Source organism: Sciurus vulgaris (assembly GCF_902686455.1).
Source record: "Sciurus vulgaris genome assembly, chromosome: 11".
Lineage (NCBI taxonomy): Eukaryota > Metazoa > Chordata > Mammalia > Rodentia > Sciuridae > Sciurus > Sciurus vulgaris.
The window spans coordinates 729,489-746,176 of record NC_136472.1 but is presented as its reverse complement, the minus strand read 5'-3'; the positions used below and the strand labels follow the sequence as shown (position 1 = coordinate 746,176).

The 16,688-nt window shown below is 48.5% G+C and overlaps 1 protein-coding gene across 3 annotated transcripts in view; it reads right to left on the bottom strand.

Moving 5' to 3' along the window:
- Window positions 1-16,688, bottom strand: part of AP2A2 (adaptor related protein complex 2 subunit alpha 2) — a 59,637-nt gene that overhangs the window by 40,628 nt on the left and 2,321 nt on the right. The window lies entirely within an intron of this gene.

The window sequence follows — 16,688 nt, the reverse complement described above, 5'->3', positions numbered from 1 at the left end:
TCCCAGTTCTGGGACTAACAGCACTCAAAACCTCCGCTGAACATTTCACACAATCAGTTTGGGTTTATTTTTTTTTTTTTTTTTTGGTACTGGGGAGTGAACCTAGGGGTGCTCTACAACTGAGCCCTTTTTATTTTTTATTTTGAAACAGGGTCTCATTAAACTTGCCCAGGCTGGCCTCAAATTTAGGATCCTCCTGCCTCAGCCTCCCGGGGGCTGGGATTACAGGCATGCACACCTGGTCACAATTAGTTATTTATCAGCTGATTAACAGTTTACTCCTGAAATTGACAGAAGTTACAAAAGTACACTTTAACTACCATAGGTTTCCAATTGTCTCTCCTTCTGAATAAAATTCACCAACAAATAAAACCTGGTAAGACCACTTTCATAACATCCAAGGGAGTTCAGGAACTGTCCATCATACAAAGAGACAACCACAGGACCGGTAAGCTTTTGCTCCATGCTACATCAGCTGTTAAGTTGGCTCTCCTTCCACAAACATCCATTTATAGCCCTATGCAGCACGGGAGAGACAGGACCACTGGAGGCTGAGGCAGGAGGACAGGGAGTTCAAAGCCAGCCCCAGCAGATTAGCAAGGCAGTGAGACCCTGTCTCTAAATACAAAACAGGGCTGGGGGTGTGGCTCAGAGGTCAGTGCCCCTGGGTTCAGTATTCGGTACTAAAACCAAACATGACAAAAGACCCTCAAGAGAAACAGAAGACAAAGGAAGCTGACTCAGAACCAGAAAGAGGAAAAGGGAGAGACTGAAGGGAGCAGGAGAAGCTGCAGACTGCACAGCTGCACCGCAGGGGCAGCAGGAGTCCAGGGGGACACCAAGCACAGTGACCAGAGCTGGCCACACAGGAGAGTCTCAAGACCCAACAGGACACACTTTTAAACCCCCACACGCCTGGGAACATCAGCTATGAACAACACAAGCCAACACGTGTTCTGGCAAAACTGGTTTAAAGAAAAGAAGACAGTCCTGTGTGTGGGCACAGCAGTCGTGCCCAGGAGCCTGCCCCACAGGGGGCATCCACCACTCAACCACGGCTGCACCTAAGGGCTGTGGGGCTGGTAAGTACACACTCTGGAGTTCCCGGGACACACAACTGCACTTCACACTAGTGTGAGTGTGATACATATAGACACTCAAGCAAGACAGATGTGGGATGAGGACTGTGACCCAGCCACACTGGCCTTCAGGCAAGTGTCACAGACACAACTCCAGAGCCCTGAGGACGCTACTCCCAAAGCCCTTGCCGTCCTGGGCAGGCTCGGCATGTGAGTGAGGGTGCGGGGCACGGGAAGGGCTGGGGGCCAGGGCAGCAGGGCACGGCTGCACTCAGTGCACACGGGGACAGGCAAGGGACCTCCCCCTGTTCGCGAGTGACTGCTGGTGGGAGGAGAGGAGGCATGCTGCACTCAGAGGCCAAGGAGCGGCCTGGAGATCTGGACTTCCCCCAGTGCCATGAGAAGTGCCCTTCCAGGACCTGCCCACCAGGGGCCAGAGAGAACCACTTCCCGGAAGCCATGAGCATCAGCATCGCCAGCACCCAGACTGTGGTCCGGACTGTCGCTCCCCCTACAAGGAACAGGCTTCACAGAGAAGCATCTGACCCCAGACCAAGGCCCCGCTCTCATTAGACCTCCCCTCTTCCTATGTCCAGTCTCTGCTCCATGGGGTCCTGAAGGCAGACCACCCCAGACATGGGCCTTGCCTCACACTCCTGTCCTCAGGTCGGCAGACACAGCGGCTATCCCCTGCCTCCTCCTTCAACCCCTTCCCTACAGAAAGTCCAACTCTTCTAAGCACACCCATCCACACCCCTCCCCTGGGGCAAGCTCAAAGACATGAACCAGAGTGCCTCTCAGGTACCCACAGCCTCTACCTATATTCCCTCTCTCCCTTCAGCTGGTCAGGGACTTCAACTGGGTCAGGTCTCCTGTCTGCTGCTTCCCAACACCAGCTGCCAGCCAACCCTGACCAGAGTCTGAGGATAGGCCTGCAGGTCTGAGAACCCCTGGCCGGAGGGGAAATGGTGGGATGGGGGTGCACACACAGCTCCTGGAGGCTGCAGGCATGGGGCAGTGCCACTGCTCCAAGGCAGGTCCCGGGTCCTGACGCCTGCTGCCCCAACACTGCAGCATCTTCATTCAGCTGAGACAATGGCTAAGCCCAGAAACGCCACAGGGGGCATCCACCAGATCAACTGCTGCACAGGGATCTAACACGCCTGTCCAGGGGGAGGCTGCAGATGGCCCAGGACTGCCCAGCCGGCGGACAGCCACCTCCCAACCACCCGAGATGGTGGTGCAGGTGTCTGCACTGTGCATTACCAACCAGCCACTGTCCATGCCGGCCACCAGCCCAGGAACCTCTCACACTCACTCAAGCTACGCCTCCACCCGTGGGCAGAAGGTCTCACCTTGCAAGGACTGACCTAGCCACAGAGCCTAACGCTGAGACCAAGAGTAAGCTTTAGGGCAAGGGCAGGGGTGCAGAGATCTGCCTGGATCTAGAAATCAGTCTGGTCATGCACCAGCCAGAGTAACTGGCTGTGGTGACGAGCCCGCAGACAGCCTCATCTTTGGGACTGTGGTTTCAGTCACCCTGCACTGGAGTGGTGACGGCTAATGAGGAACCCAGACCAGCCACAGCCACTGGCAGAAAGCATGCCTCAACTTGCACGTGAGGAGCTGCAAAAGTGCCCTCTCTGGGGCACCTGGGCAGAGTGCCTGGGTTTCTAGAAGCACTACCCTGGTCACTCTTCAGGAAGGACATGCTGATTAATCAATTCATATCTGCAGAATGAACCACTGGACTGTCAGCACTGTTATGCTAAATCACCCAAATTCCAACAAGCAGTACAGCAGCCTACAACAGACAATTATAAAATCCCAAACTACCAAGATCTTAAGTCTTAGAAATGTACAATAAAAGCTGGTCTAAACTAGTCTTTGTACAAATGATTTCATTAAGCAAGCCTCTAAGCAAAAAACTGACCAAGCAAAAGTCTATTTTTGGCCATGTGTGATGGAGCACTTCTGTAATCCTAGTGACTTGAGATGCTGAAGCAAGAGGATTGAGAGTTGAAGGTCAGCTTGGGCAACTTAGCAAAACCCTGGATAGAAAAATAAAAAAGGCTAGAGACATAGCTCAGTGATGGAGCTACCTGGGTTCAATCTCTAGTACCACAAAATGTACTTCAAAAATGCCTATTTTTGAAGGAAGATGGGTCTGCTTACACTGAACAGGTCAGCACAGTGGCCACCCAGGCATGGGCTGGAAGGTCAAACCCACTGCATGACTCTGGGCCAGTGACTTCACCTCTCTCCACCTCAGGTCCTTCAGGCAGACCTGCCATCAGTAAGAACACAGCAAGAGGAGGCCCCCAGGATAGCAGGTGAGCCTGCTATCACATGGCTGTGTGAGCATCCATGACCACTGTCGGGAACATCCCTGAGCATCCCCCATGTCAGTGTGGAGAACAGGCAGGCCTCATGTTGGAAATCCTCAGCAACAGCAATGGACAAAGGAGTTCAAGGAATGTCAAAAGTGTTCTGCTGACAAGCCACATTAGTACACACTGACTCTGATGTGTCTCCTCTTCTTGAAGGGCTTTTACTGGGATGCAGCTCACATACCCTAAAATCCATGCTGGAAAGTATGTGCTGCAGTGGTTTCCAGCGCTTTGTCCATCCTTTAGCATTTAATTTCAGAAAACTCTCATCTCTGTAAAAGCCACTTGCCAACCCCTCCTGCCAGCGCTGGATCCCTGGTGGCCTTCTGCAGATGCTGCTTCTACAGGTTTCACAGCCAGGGCACCACAGCACCTGGTCTCCTTGCACCATGTTTCCTAGGGAGCACTGGTCAGCTCCTGCCTCCACTGTGCTTGAGAAGACTCCGCTGGGCACACCACGTTTGCTTTACATGCACGACCTGATGATTCTCCATGCGCAGTATTCACGTGGAGGTGTGCCCACGAACATGGCTCCCTCCTGGTGGACACTCCTGGCACTCCTGGCCACAGTGTAACCAGGTCTCACACTGCGAGGCCCCACTGAGATGTTTTCCCAAGAGCAGTTCCATTGCCTTCCCCATCAGAAAAGGATGAGAGCTGGAATTCTCCACAGCCTTGCCAGCACTTGGAACCGTCCATCTTTGAAACATACTCACTGTGATTTTTGTTTTCCTGATGGCTTTTTTTTTTTTTGGTAGTTGTAGATGAACAGCATGCCTTTATTTTATTTGCTTATTTTTGTTTGTGGTACTAAGGATCAAACCCAGTGCCTCACACATGCTAACTAGGCAAGCACTCTGCCATTAAGCCACAGCCACAGCCCCTCCTGATGGCTTTTAATGTGTCTACGAAACATTTGTAAACCTAGTTTGGAGAAATGTATATTCAAATATCATTTCCATTGTTTAACTGAGTTATTCCCTTACTGAGGGTTTTCTTGTTCTGCTTATTCTTTGTGGCACTCAACCTTGAACCCAGGGACACTTACTCTACCATCCGGCCTCCCCAGCAGCTGGGACCACCAGGGTGAGCCTCCAGCCAGCTGGGTTCTTTACATATTCCTGATTTGTGATCCTTTAAGGTTTCCTCTCATCCTCAGTTGCCATTTCACCTTACTATTGGCATTTGCAGCATGTATTTTTAATTACGCCCAATTAATATTTTAAAATCAAATGTACCTTTATTGTCCTATCTTAAAAAAAAAAAAAAAAAAAAAACATTTCTCAAGGACACAAATACTTACTCCTATATTTTCTTTTAAGTTTTATAGTGCAGCCAGGCATGGTGGCACATGCCTGTGACCCCAGCAACTCAGCAAGACCCTGTATCAAAATAAAAACTTTCCAAAAAATCACAAAGAAATAAAATTTTAAAAAGAGTTTTATTATAGTGCTTGCTCTTTTTTGTTTGTTTTTTGTCTTCTTTTGGGGAACTGGGGATCAAACCCAGCTCTTTCCATTGAGTTACATCTCAGCCCTAATGTTGGCTCTTATAATTTTTATTTATTTATTTTTTTTTTTGGTGGCACTGGGGATTAAACCCAGGGATGCTCTACAATTGGGCTATATCCCCAGCCTTTTTTTAAATTTTGAAACAGGGTCCTGCTAAGTTGCTCAGGCTGGCTTTGAACTTGCAAGTCTTCTGCCTCAGTCTCCCAAGTGGCTGGGATTACAGGCACACTGTGCCTGGCTTGAGGTGATTTCTGCGTGTGGCATGAGGTAGGGATCCAAACACATTCTGCAGGTGGATCCAGGTATTGCGGCTCCATTTGTTTAAAACTATTCTTTTTCCTCACTAAATTGTGTTCGCACTTGTGTTAGCTTTCCATTCCTGTGACAATTTGGGAAAATCAACTTAAGAGGGAAAAGATTTACTCTGGTTCATGGATTCAGAGGCTTCAGCCCATGGTCACCTGACTCCATTGTTTCTGGGCAGAGCCGCTCACTAGTGGCAGCTGGGAAGAGGTGGGGGGCCACCTGGGGACAAGCCATATACCTCAAGGACATAAACCCAGTGATCTACTTTCTCCAACCAGGCCTACCTCCTAAAGTACCCAACATCTCCCAATGGTGCCACCAGCTGGAGATCAAGTCTCCAACACATGACCTTCTGAGGACACTCCAGATCCAAGCTACAACAGCTTGGTTTTTCGTCAACAACTAGTTGAAAGTTTACTTCTACACTTTCACTATTATTCCTCTGATCTATACATGTGTCCTTACACCAGCACTACACCATCTTGATCACTTCTCATTAAATTTTACAACCAGAAAGTGAAGCCTCCAGTTTTCTTCTTTCCTGCAATTACTATGATGACTGTATTTTTGTTCTTTACTGCATTAATACGGTGTACTGCACCAACTGATTTTCAGATATTAAACCAACCTTGCATTCCTGAGATAAATCTCACTTGGAACTAGAGCATAAACCTTCTTAATGGATTGCTAGATTTAGTGTGATCCTACAATCTACCTCCCATGGCAAGAAAAGTCTGCAAATGTGGTGAAGACAGGAATAATCCTGAGTCATCCAGGTGGGCAAGGACCATCATGTGAACCTGGGAAAGTAGGACTTTAATAGAGAGAAAGGAGGCTAAAGGAAGAGTCAGTCAAATGTAGAGAGGGATAATGCGGGGGCCACATAGAAGCCACCAGACAGAATTCAGCCAGTCTGGGGTTGAAGACTGTCCTGGGTTAACAGCCAACCAGGAAGAGGACCTCAGCCTCATCACAAGAAGCTGCATTCAGCCCAGAGCCTAGGTGAGCCAAGAGGAGGATTCAACCAAGAACCCCACAGACACCTCAACTCTAGCCTGTGCAACTACACCTAGAGGAAACTGCTTAGCCACACTGTGCCTGGATTTGCAACCTACGGCACAGTGACAACTCATATGCGTCTGTGCTGTGTGGAACTGTGTATTAGTCAGCTTTTTGCTGCTGTGCCTAAAAGACCTGACAAGAACAATTGTAGAGGAGGAAAAGTTTATTTGAGGTTCACAGTTTCAGAAGTCTCAGTCCATAGACAGTTGGCTCCATTCCTTGGGGTTGGAGGTAAGGCTGAACATCATGGCAGAACAATATGATGAAGAAAAGCAGCTCACATGATGATCAGAAAGCAGAGAGAGACTCCAGATACAAAATACAAACCCCAAAGGCATGCCCCCAATGCCCACCTCCTCCAGCCACACCCTACCCACCTTCAGTTAATCCTGACAGGGGATTAATTCACCGACTGGATTAAGGCTCTCATAACCCAATCATTTCTCCTCCAAACCTTCTTGCATTGTCTCACCCATGAGCTTTTGGGGTAAACTTCACATCCAAACCATGATAACCTGCTAGAGGGCAACAGTAAGGAGCCTCACCCTCTGACCTCTGCAGTCACCTTTCCATTCTCATGCTCTACAGATATCCCTCAGAAGAGTCAACCATTCTCCCATGAACCCCACAGAGCTCACCTAACCACTCCTCCAATGGCCTGCGCTCCTCCCCTGGACACCACCCCCACCTCCCTGACCACCTGGTAGCATGCCCAGAATACCTTCAGAGAGATGGTATGCTGGTGTCCACAGCCTGGTCTGAGTGTGGCGTCCTGGCCTCAGCAGCAGCACTGGCCTCAGTCCCGGGGCCTCCCTCTCTCCTCCACATTAGAGAGAGCCCACGTGCCTGCTGCCAGCTATGCTGTAAGGGCAGCACGGCATCTCTGAGCCCTGGTTCAGTGAGCCCCAGGCTCTGGCTTCAAAAACCACCTGAAATGGTGTCCCATGCTTTTACCTGCAATGAGATCTGGTCTCTACACTCCGGTCTCATATTACTGATCACATATTCAACATCTCTCCCCAAAACCTACTGGCCACACATGGGACAGATCTATCCTCTCACATGAAACAAACCTAGAAGCCTGGACAAGAATACAGGAAAACAGCCTACAAACAACAGATGAAAAGCAGCAGTGGAAGACAGCAGTCCCCAGGAAACAGAAAGATAAGATGAGCCTTACAAAGGCTCCAGCTTCCTCCCTAGGCAGAAGGGACCCCACAGGCCCAGAGTCTTCTGACCTGAGGAACTGTAGTAAGGGCCTTCACTTGGCTGATGTCCACCTGTCCAGGAATAGCAAGTAACCCCTCAGACCAAAGGAAGAGCCATCAAAAGGAGCAGAAGGGAGAACCAGTGAAGTCAGGGGAGGGCCCCGCAGGCCAAAAGAAAAGCTCCAGGCAGCACAGCCCAGAGTTCTAAGCACACTGCCTCAAGGGTGGAGTAAAATCAGCCCCAGGAGGCCAGGCCCAGAGGCACATGCCTATAACCCCAGTGACTCAAGAGGCTGAGGCAGGAGGATCACAAGGTCAAGACCAGCCTCAGCAACTAGCGAGGTCCTGTTTCAAAATAAAAAATTTAAAAAGGGCTGGGGATATGGCTCAATGGTAAAGCACCACTGGGTTTAAGCCCCAGTACCCTGCATCAAAAAAAAAAAAAAAAATTATAGAAATCAGACCCAGGCTAAGGCTGCTCTGGTCCCTCTTTGGGAGACCACATTATTCCCAAATAAAGTAGCTTCATCCCAGCTCTAGAGTATTTAAAAATGGAAAAATCCAGCACCAAGAAGGTGGGATCCACAACACCTGAGATCCAATAAATTGTCATCAGGCAGGCAGAGAAATAGCATGACACGAGCAAGACAGCCATCTGAAGGGACACACCCAGCAATGGCAGAGGACAAGGAGGGGAAGCCACTAAGGAGAGAGATCTCGAATCCCAGATGAAACGCACCAGATGAGACCAGAACAGAGCAGGAGTGAACCTGAAGTCAGTGCAGGGGCTGCAGCAGCAGCACTGGAGCTGGTTGTGAGCTACGGGAACGCAAAGGGGCACAGAAAAGCCAACTGGCTATGAAATGTCCCCCAGGCGGAGGGGCCTAGAATGAGACCTTCAGGTCGCCAGGGCATGGCCTACAATGTGACCATGGGAGCCTGGTCTCTTCCTCTTTCCCTTTTGCTTCTTGGCCCCCAGTTGAGCAGTTCTGCTCTGTCACACGTAGCCACAGGGATGTGCCACATCACCACAGGCCCACAAGCAACAGGACCAACCCATCATGAGCTGAAACCTCGGACACTGTGAGCCAAAATAAACCTTTTCTCTTGGTCAACTGATTGGCTGATATTTGTTACAGGGACAGAACACAGCCTAACATGACTCTAAGCCCACTGGTCTCAGAAGCACAAATTCCAAGCACAAGAACGATGAGGAAAGTTAATGGCACGTTACAAGTCAAGTGCCCAAAACCAGTAGCAGAATACTAAAAACAGCCAGGAAGAAGGCACCCCCCCCACAAGCACAAGGAAAGCCGCAACGGTCTCCAAGGCTCCTCAGGGGAGCATCTGCTACACCTGGACACAGGGCCCTGCCAGTCCCCCACGCCCCTGGCCTGCGGAGCAGCAAGGTGGTCCATGGGCAACTGCCAGTGACTGACAGAGGTTTATTTCAGACCGTCCTGGAGGCTGGGAGTTCCAAGATCAAAGGATGTTCTGTCAAGGGGCTGCTGCGTCCTCCACCAGGAAGAGGAAGGAGCAGGGCGATGGCACACCCACCCCAGCCCACCCTGTTTCGCTGGTGACCAAGTTTCCAGAAAGTGACTTTAGGGGGCACATTGAGACCCGCACTGCCTGCTTCAACCTTGGCTCTGCTGCTTGGCCTCACAGAAGCAAGAGCAATCGTATTAGAAGCAAGATGTGCTCAACCCTTCAAGGAACCCCACAGACCACCCCAGGCCAGCCAGCTCCCCCAGGCCGATGCCTCCTGCCCTCCCTCTGTGCAAGCCATTTCCTTGCCCTCTGCTCCTGTCCCTACTCCATCTTCTCCATGATGAACAGAGATATGAACAGAGATGGACAGATAGACATGTGTTTCTCATTTATTTTTTCTGTCTGTACATAAGAATTTCAGTTCTAAAAATAGAGGGGTTTTATTCATTTGGTTGACCACCGAATTCCCATGGTTGAAAATAATGCCTGGCACATCCTCAGTAGATTTGCTGAACAGATGAATGAATCTTACAATTATGTCAGAGAGTAGAATCTAGAAACATAAAGAAAATCTGAAATACCTTTAGAATACCTGTCACTCTTGGGATTGGATCAAAATTACAGCAATACTAGAATGTAACAAGAGGATCTATTTCCCTGGCTACTTAGCAAATAAATCCACAGCAAATGCCACATTAAATACACATCAAGTGGGTATCAGCACTCGACAGAACCCAGCATCCACACAGGGAGCCACACCCCAGCTCACGGAGAACCATCTCAAAAAGGCCAAGCCACAAGGGCTGAAGGACTTGGCACCCTCTGGCACGCAGAGTACCTCCTCCAACACGTCCTCAGCTCTAGGCAGGGCTGGAGGCCACTCTGCACAAGGACAATTCAAGTTGTGCTTAATAAGGCAACAAAAGTTTAGAGAATCAACTGAACATAGAACACAAGTTAAGTAAAAGTAACAATCTTGAGTCTATCAGAAGGGAAGACTTACCACCCATTACCTGTAGATGCATACATCCCTTCTACAGTGACCTCAGGTACAACCAACCAGCTCCTCAGAGCATGGTTGTCACGCCTTGTCACCTCAGCAATTAGGGAGGCAAATGCAGGAGAAATTACAAGTTCAAGGCCAGCCTCAGCAACTAAGCGAGGCCCTAACCAACATAGTAAGACCCCATCTTAAAATAAAAAATAAATAAAGCAGTGCAGTGGCAGAGCACCCCTCAGTTTATTCCTCAGTACCAAACAAAAGCAAACACTCAGGCATCCGCAGGGACTGTGGCTGCCATTCACAGCAGCGGGAAGGAAAGCAGCACAAGCAGAATCTGACCCAACCCAGCCATGGGTCACACATCCTGCAGAAAGATTGCGAGGAGAGCTGCTGGCCCACAGAAGGAAAGCCCCCCTCTGCACACTCTGCCACTCTGAAAATCCTGCAGCACCCACCAGCAGCAGCAGACCCTGCACCTGGTGCTCCTCCCAGCAGCCCACCCACAGAAGCCTTTCGGACCCTGCTTCCCTGCTCTGTGGCCTCACTCTCTCTACCACGAAGCTGAAGGGAAAGGTCCAAGGAATTGGCAGGAAGTGATGTCAGACAGACAACAGAAGCGAGGTGCGGTGGGGCACACCTGTCACCCCAGCAGCTCAGGAGGATGGCAAGTTCAAAGCCAGCCTCAGGAACTTAGTAAGGCCCTGTCTCAAAATAAAAAATAAAAAGGGCTGGGGATATAGCTCAGTGGTTAAGTACCCGTGGGCTCAATCCCCTGTACAAGAGACAAAGAGAGACGGCAGGGCCAGAGTGTGGCTACAAGTTCACATTGTATCTCACACCTTCCAAGTTCTGAAGGTACAGAGCACAGGGACTCCAGTGCCTGTACTCAAGGTCCTTCCCATTTACCTTTCTTCCCACCCACCTCCAGGGTTTACTGTCTGTCTACAAGATGGCTTAAAAGCAAAGAGGCCAGCCAGGGACAGCGGTACACGCCTTTCATCCCAGCTACTCAGGAGGCTGACATGGGAGTATCACAAGCTCAAGGCCAGCCTGGCAATTTAGTGAGACCTTGTCTCAAAATAAAAAGTGTTGGGGGTGTAGCTCAGTGGTAGAACGGCCTGGGTTCACTCCCCAGTGCTGCAGAGGTGCACACTTGTAATTCCAAGGCACTGTGGTCTCACTGGCCTTCTCTCTTCCTGGTCTTCCCACTCCACTCCTGGGGCACCATGTCATGGCAGGGCAGCGGCCTAGTCCATGCTATGTACTCTAAGGATCTTGGTCAACCCTTTAACCTTCTCCAGCACAGAGCTACCTTATCTCCGTCTCAGCTCCACCTTTACAGGGGGTGGAGGGGGTAGTGCCACACCGCTCGAGCCCTCTACCCTGGAGTTCTCTCAGCACAGAACTGCACATCCAGCACTGCTCGTCAGGGTACTCCAGCCTTCCTACATGGCCGGTGAGGCTGAGAAGGCCAGTGCTCCCACAACCAGTAACCTAAAGCTGGGGCTTCATAAGGCCTGGCAAAAACTATGCATTTGTTTTTTGAGTGTCATTTAATCTATTTTTTCAATATATTTGGAGATAGATGCTTTCTTTTTTTTTTTTACACAGTACTTTTATTTTATATTTATTTTTATGTAGTGCTGAGGATCAAACCCAGTGCCTCACACATTTCAGGCAAGCGCTCTACCACTGAGCCACAAGCCCAGCCCATTCAATCTATTTTTTAACAGGAAAAAAAAAAATCATTGAACTTACTCCATACATCACCAGAAGCCAATCCAACTGGCTTCTCCCAACATGCAGTTTCCACATCAAACCCTGGCAGTTGCTCACCTCAGGCCAGGCTCTGGACTGACCTGTAGGGGCGGGCAATTTCTCTTGGTTCTACATTCTTTTGTCATGCTGGGGGTAGGGGCTGAACCAGATGTACTTTAACAGAAAAAGACTGCTTGCTCAACAAGGCCACATACGAACAGGAAGTCTTCCAAATTCATCTGGGAATTAGTGCGAGCACCCTGTACGCCTCTATTACTTCCTTCTGCCTTCTCCTAGGACCACCCTACCTCCCAATCAAGAACTTCCTCAGGGCAAGGGCCCACCTTGTCCACCCTGTTGTCCTCTGACTCCCTGAGCAGGTGATTCTGCACACAGGAGGTACTCAGGCACAGAGGATGCCCAGGAACTCAGCTCCAGGCTAGGCCGAGAGCTCCCTGAGGCAGCAAGCATGCGTCCACCTCTCCCAACGCTGCAAGCACTTAGAGTGGGACCAGCTCAACCAGCCCTGAACCAAAATCAGAGGCCACACTGGTTCCAGAATTCAGAACTGCTCAGGCTTGGGGAGAAAGGAGCACACCCCATGTGTTCTCACGCCTGCACGACACAGAACCAGAGTGGCGTTCTGAGCAGAGGACCTCCAGGCTCCCAAGCACCCACACAGGAGGGGCCCACCAAGCCTGCCTACCGTGCAAACAGGATTTTTTTCCCCTTGGGGTCGGAGGACTTGCTCAGAGCCTCAATAAGTTGCTGAGGTGGGCCTTGAACTTCCAATCCTCCTGCCTCAGCCTCTCAGGTCACTGGGATCACAGGTGTGCACCATTGCACCTGGCTCGGGATACAGCATTTGACAAACCCGTTTACATAGACTTACAAAATGACTTGGTAGCTGGGTGTGGTGAGACATGCCTACAATTCCACCAGTTTGGGAGTCCGAGGCAGGAGGATCACAGGTTTAAAGCCAGCCTCAGCAACTTGGTAAGACCCTGTTTCGAAATAAAAAATAAAAAGGGGGGGACATGGTTCTGTGTTTAAGCACCCCTGGGTTCAAACTCTGGTATTTTAAAAAAAAAAAAAAAAAAAAGGCTTATAAAATCTAAAATTTGAGCTCAGGGAGGCTGGTCCAATGCTCAAGATCCTACAGAACAGAGGAGAGTCAGAGGGACTCACACCCCACCCCTCCCATGCAGGAGCTCACACCATGTATTCTAACTCTATTCACATCACTGCAAAATCTCCCCAAAATATCACTTGCTACACCAGACTTAATCTTCCCCTCTGGTCTGACTCATCTGATTTTTTTGAGAGCCAAGGAAATGCCATTTAATCCCACAAAGAAAGCCTTTCCAAGAACTGAGACTAGAAGACCCTGACAAATACTGTCCCAACAGCAGCACAGTAAAAGCCATTCTGAGATGACAGAGAAGTGAAGTCCTGACTCGGACATCAATCCCTGGACAGTCAACCTGTCCCAAAAGCAGCAGCAGTCCCACCCCGGCAGCCCCAGAGCCCAGCAGCAGTCACTTCCTCCCTCACCCTCCCTGCAGCACACACTTCCCAGAATGGTTTCTAAGGAATATGAATTATGTGCAAGATGCAAAAGAAAATATGCAAGAAGAGCATTCTTTTTAAATAGTCAGCACTTCTTAAATGGACAGTCAAGAATGACAAAAATGGTTTGGGTTTTATTTCTCAGTACTGGACAATGAACCCAGAGGCTTTTAAACACTGAGCCACATCCCTGGCCCTTTCTATTTTATTATTTTGAGACAGAGTCTTGCTAAATTGCTAAGGGCCTCGCTAAGTTGCTGCAGTTGACTTTGAAGTTGCGATCCTCCTGCCTCAGTCTCCTGAGCAGCTGGGATTACAGGCATACATCAACACACCCAATCACAAAATGGACTTTTAACTCTTTTTTTAAAATATTTTCAGTTGTAGATGGACACAATACCTTTATTTTATTTATTCTTATGTGGTGCCGAGGATCGAACCCAGTGCCTCACGCGTACAAGGCAAGAGTTACACTGCTGAGCCACAGCCCCGGCCCAGACTTTTAACTTTGAAGGTTCTTTTAAAATTTCAACAACAAACTGACAAAGTCTCATTCTGTCTTTACCACTATGCAGGAAAATCAAGTGCCAACTTCCCATGTAAGTCTTACACCAAAGGTTAGACAGAATCTGCATTTTTTTGTTCCTTTTCTCCAAGTCCAACTTATGACTAATAACAACTGGAATTTTATGAACAAAGACTGTTTTAAACTTCAGTCTTACTACAGGACACTAAAGGGATGTCTGATCCCCAGTCAGCAAGAGAGTGCAGCACAGGCTCAGGGCACTGGCAGTCACCTCCTCGGCACAGCTCACCCCCTTTCTTAGGGACGAGGGCAACAGCTCCCCAACCTGTTACACTTCTCCTGCCTCCTGCATTCCAGGGCCTGGAGGGCTGGGCAAAATGGGAGCAGCTACATTCATCCCCAGGGTCCCAGGCCCACAAACACACTTCCTGCTTGGGACAACATGCCTGGTGCACAAGGACCTGCTTGCTCGCTTGCACTCAGCTCTCAGAGCTTAGAGTGCTCATGTTGCTACACACCGATGCTCCTCACCAGGCCTCGCAGCTATGTCACTGTAAGATGAAGGTAATGTAGGTCAAAAATGCAGGAAACACACCTAGCCTACACCATCACAGCTTAGCCATGCAGCACAATGTCAAGGCCCAGCTGTTCATCAGATGACCTCAGGGGTGCAGGCTGCACCTCGCTGCCACTGCCCAGCATCATAAGAGAATATGTAACCACACACAGGTAGGCCAGGACAAGAACACAATGCAAAGCAGGAGGCTGGAGTTGTGGTTCAGTGGTAGAATGCTTGCCTGGCATATGTGAGACCCTGGGTTCAATACTCAGTACCACATATAAATAAATAAGATTAAACAAATGATCCATTGACAACTAAAAAAATATACTTAAAAAAAATGCAAAGCAGGAGCCAGGTACAGTGGCACACACCTATAATCCCAGCAGCTCCACAGGCTGAGACAGAAGGATAGTGAGTTCAAAGTCATCCTCAGCAACTTAGCAAGACCTTGTTTCAAAATTTTAAAATATCAATAAAAAAGGGCTGAGGATGTGGTTCAGTGGTTAAGCATCCTAGGTTCAATCCCTGGTATTAAAAAAAAAAAAAAAAAAGGGACATACACGAGGGTTGAGGATGTAACTAAGTGGTTAACGAGTTAGTGCTTGCCTAGCATGTGTGAGGCCCCGGGTTCCATCCCTGGCAATGCAAAAAAAAAAAAAAAAAACTGATTAAGTTATACATGCTCTCCTTCACAGATATCACTTGTATAAAAACAAAAGTTCCAAAATAACTGAATAGTGAATACTGGCTATTTTCCCAGTGTCAGCAGCTCTTTTGTTCTCTTGGAACCCTTTGCTTGAATACAGTGCCAACCAACACAACAGCCTGATGGGTCTCAGGAACAGTGCTGAGTGAAAAAAGTCAGTCTGAAAGGTCATGCACTATAGGACATCCTTGACACCAGAAATCAGAGAGCGAACAGCAGAGGAGCAGGTGCCAGGGCTGGGCGACAGGGTAGCTATAAGGGCTGCGCAGGCTGCTTTGTGATGATGGCACAGTCTGCCTCTCCACTCAGGAGTCCCACGAAGTCACACATGACCATACATCACACGCAAGTGCACATAAAACTAACGAGGCCTGAATATCCCGGTGGTCTGCAGCACATCAGCTCCTGTGTTGAAAATGCCATGGTTATGCAAGATACCCATGTCAGCAAAGGTGGGGTGAAGGAAGCCAGAGATCTCTCTGTCCTTCTCTTCAGCTTCCTATGAATATTAAGTATTTCAAAATAAGAAATTACTTAAGAAGAATGAAGGAACTTTGGAGGGTGTAGAGGAAAAGGGGGTGGGAGGGGGTGGGAATGGAAGAACAGTAGAATGAAACAGTATTACCCTATATATATAAGATTACATGAATGGTGTGAATATATATTGTGTACTACCATAGAAATGAAAAGTTGTACCCCATTTGTGTACAATGAATCAAAATGTGTCTATAAAAATAAAAAATTTTTAAAAATAAATTTAAAAATACATATATATAAAAAAAAAAAGAAATTATTTAAGCCAGGTGTGGTAGTGCACACCTATAATCCCAGTGGCTCGGGAGGCTGACAGGAGGATCGCAAGTTCAAAGCCAGTCTCAGCAAAAGCAGGTACTAAGCAACTCAGTGAGACCCTGTCTCTAAATAAAATACAAAATAGGGCTGGGGATGTAGCTCAGGGGATGGAGTGTCCCTGAGTTCAATCCCCAGTATCCCACCCTGAAAAATTATTTAAAAACAAACGAAGGGATGGGATTGTAGTTCAGTGGTAGAACCCTTGCCTAGCAGGTGTAAGGCACTGGATTCAATTCTTAGCATCACGAATAAATTAATAAATAAAATAAAGGTTCACTGACAACTAAAAAAAAATTTTAAAGTAAAAAATAAAAAACAAACTAAATAAAAGGACTAGAATTTTCTTAGTGACAACTGTAAAGTTTATAAACTCCCATATACTGAACTCACATTAGCAAAGTCCTTACCCCTGGTTAAAGTCAATCAGAAAGGATAAAGGCAGTTTCACAAGACACTACATTAGCTTGCTACCTGAACCATAAGAGCTATAAGTTTGAGTGGCACAATGTGACAAGGGGCACCTCTTCACATCCTGAAGCATATCCACTGCTGCCTGTGCCAAGAGGAATGGACTACCAATCAGAAGTGCCCACAGATGCAGATAGCTTAGCTCACATTTCTACTTGTCCCTTACACTGCCCTCAGTGCTTAGCACAGCCTTCATG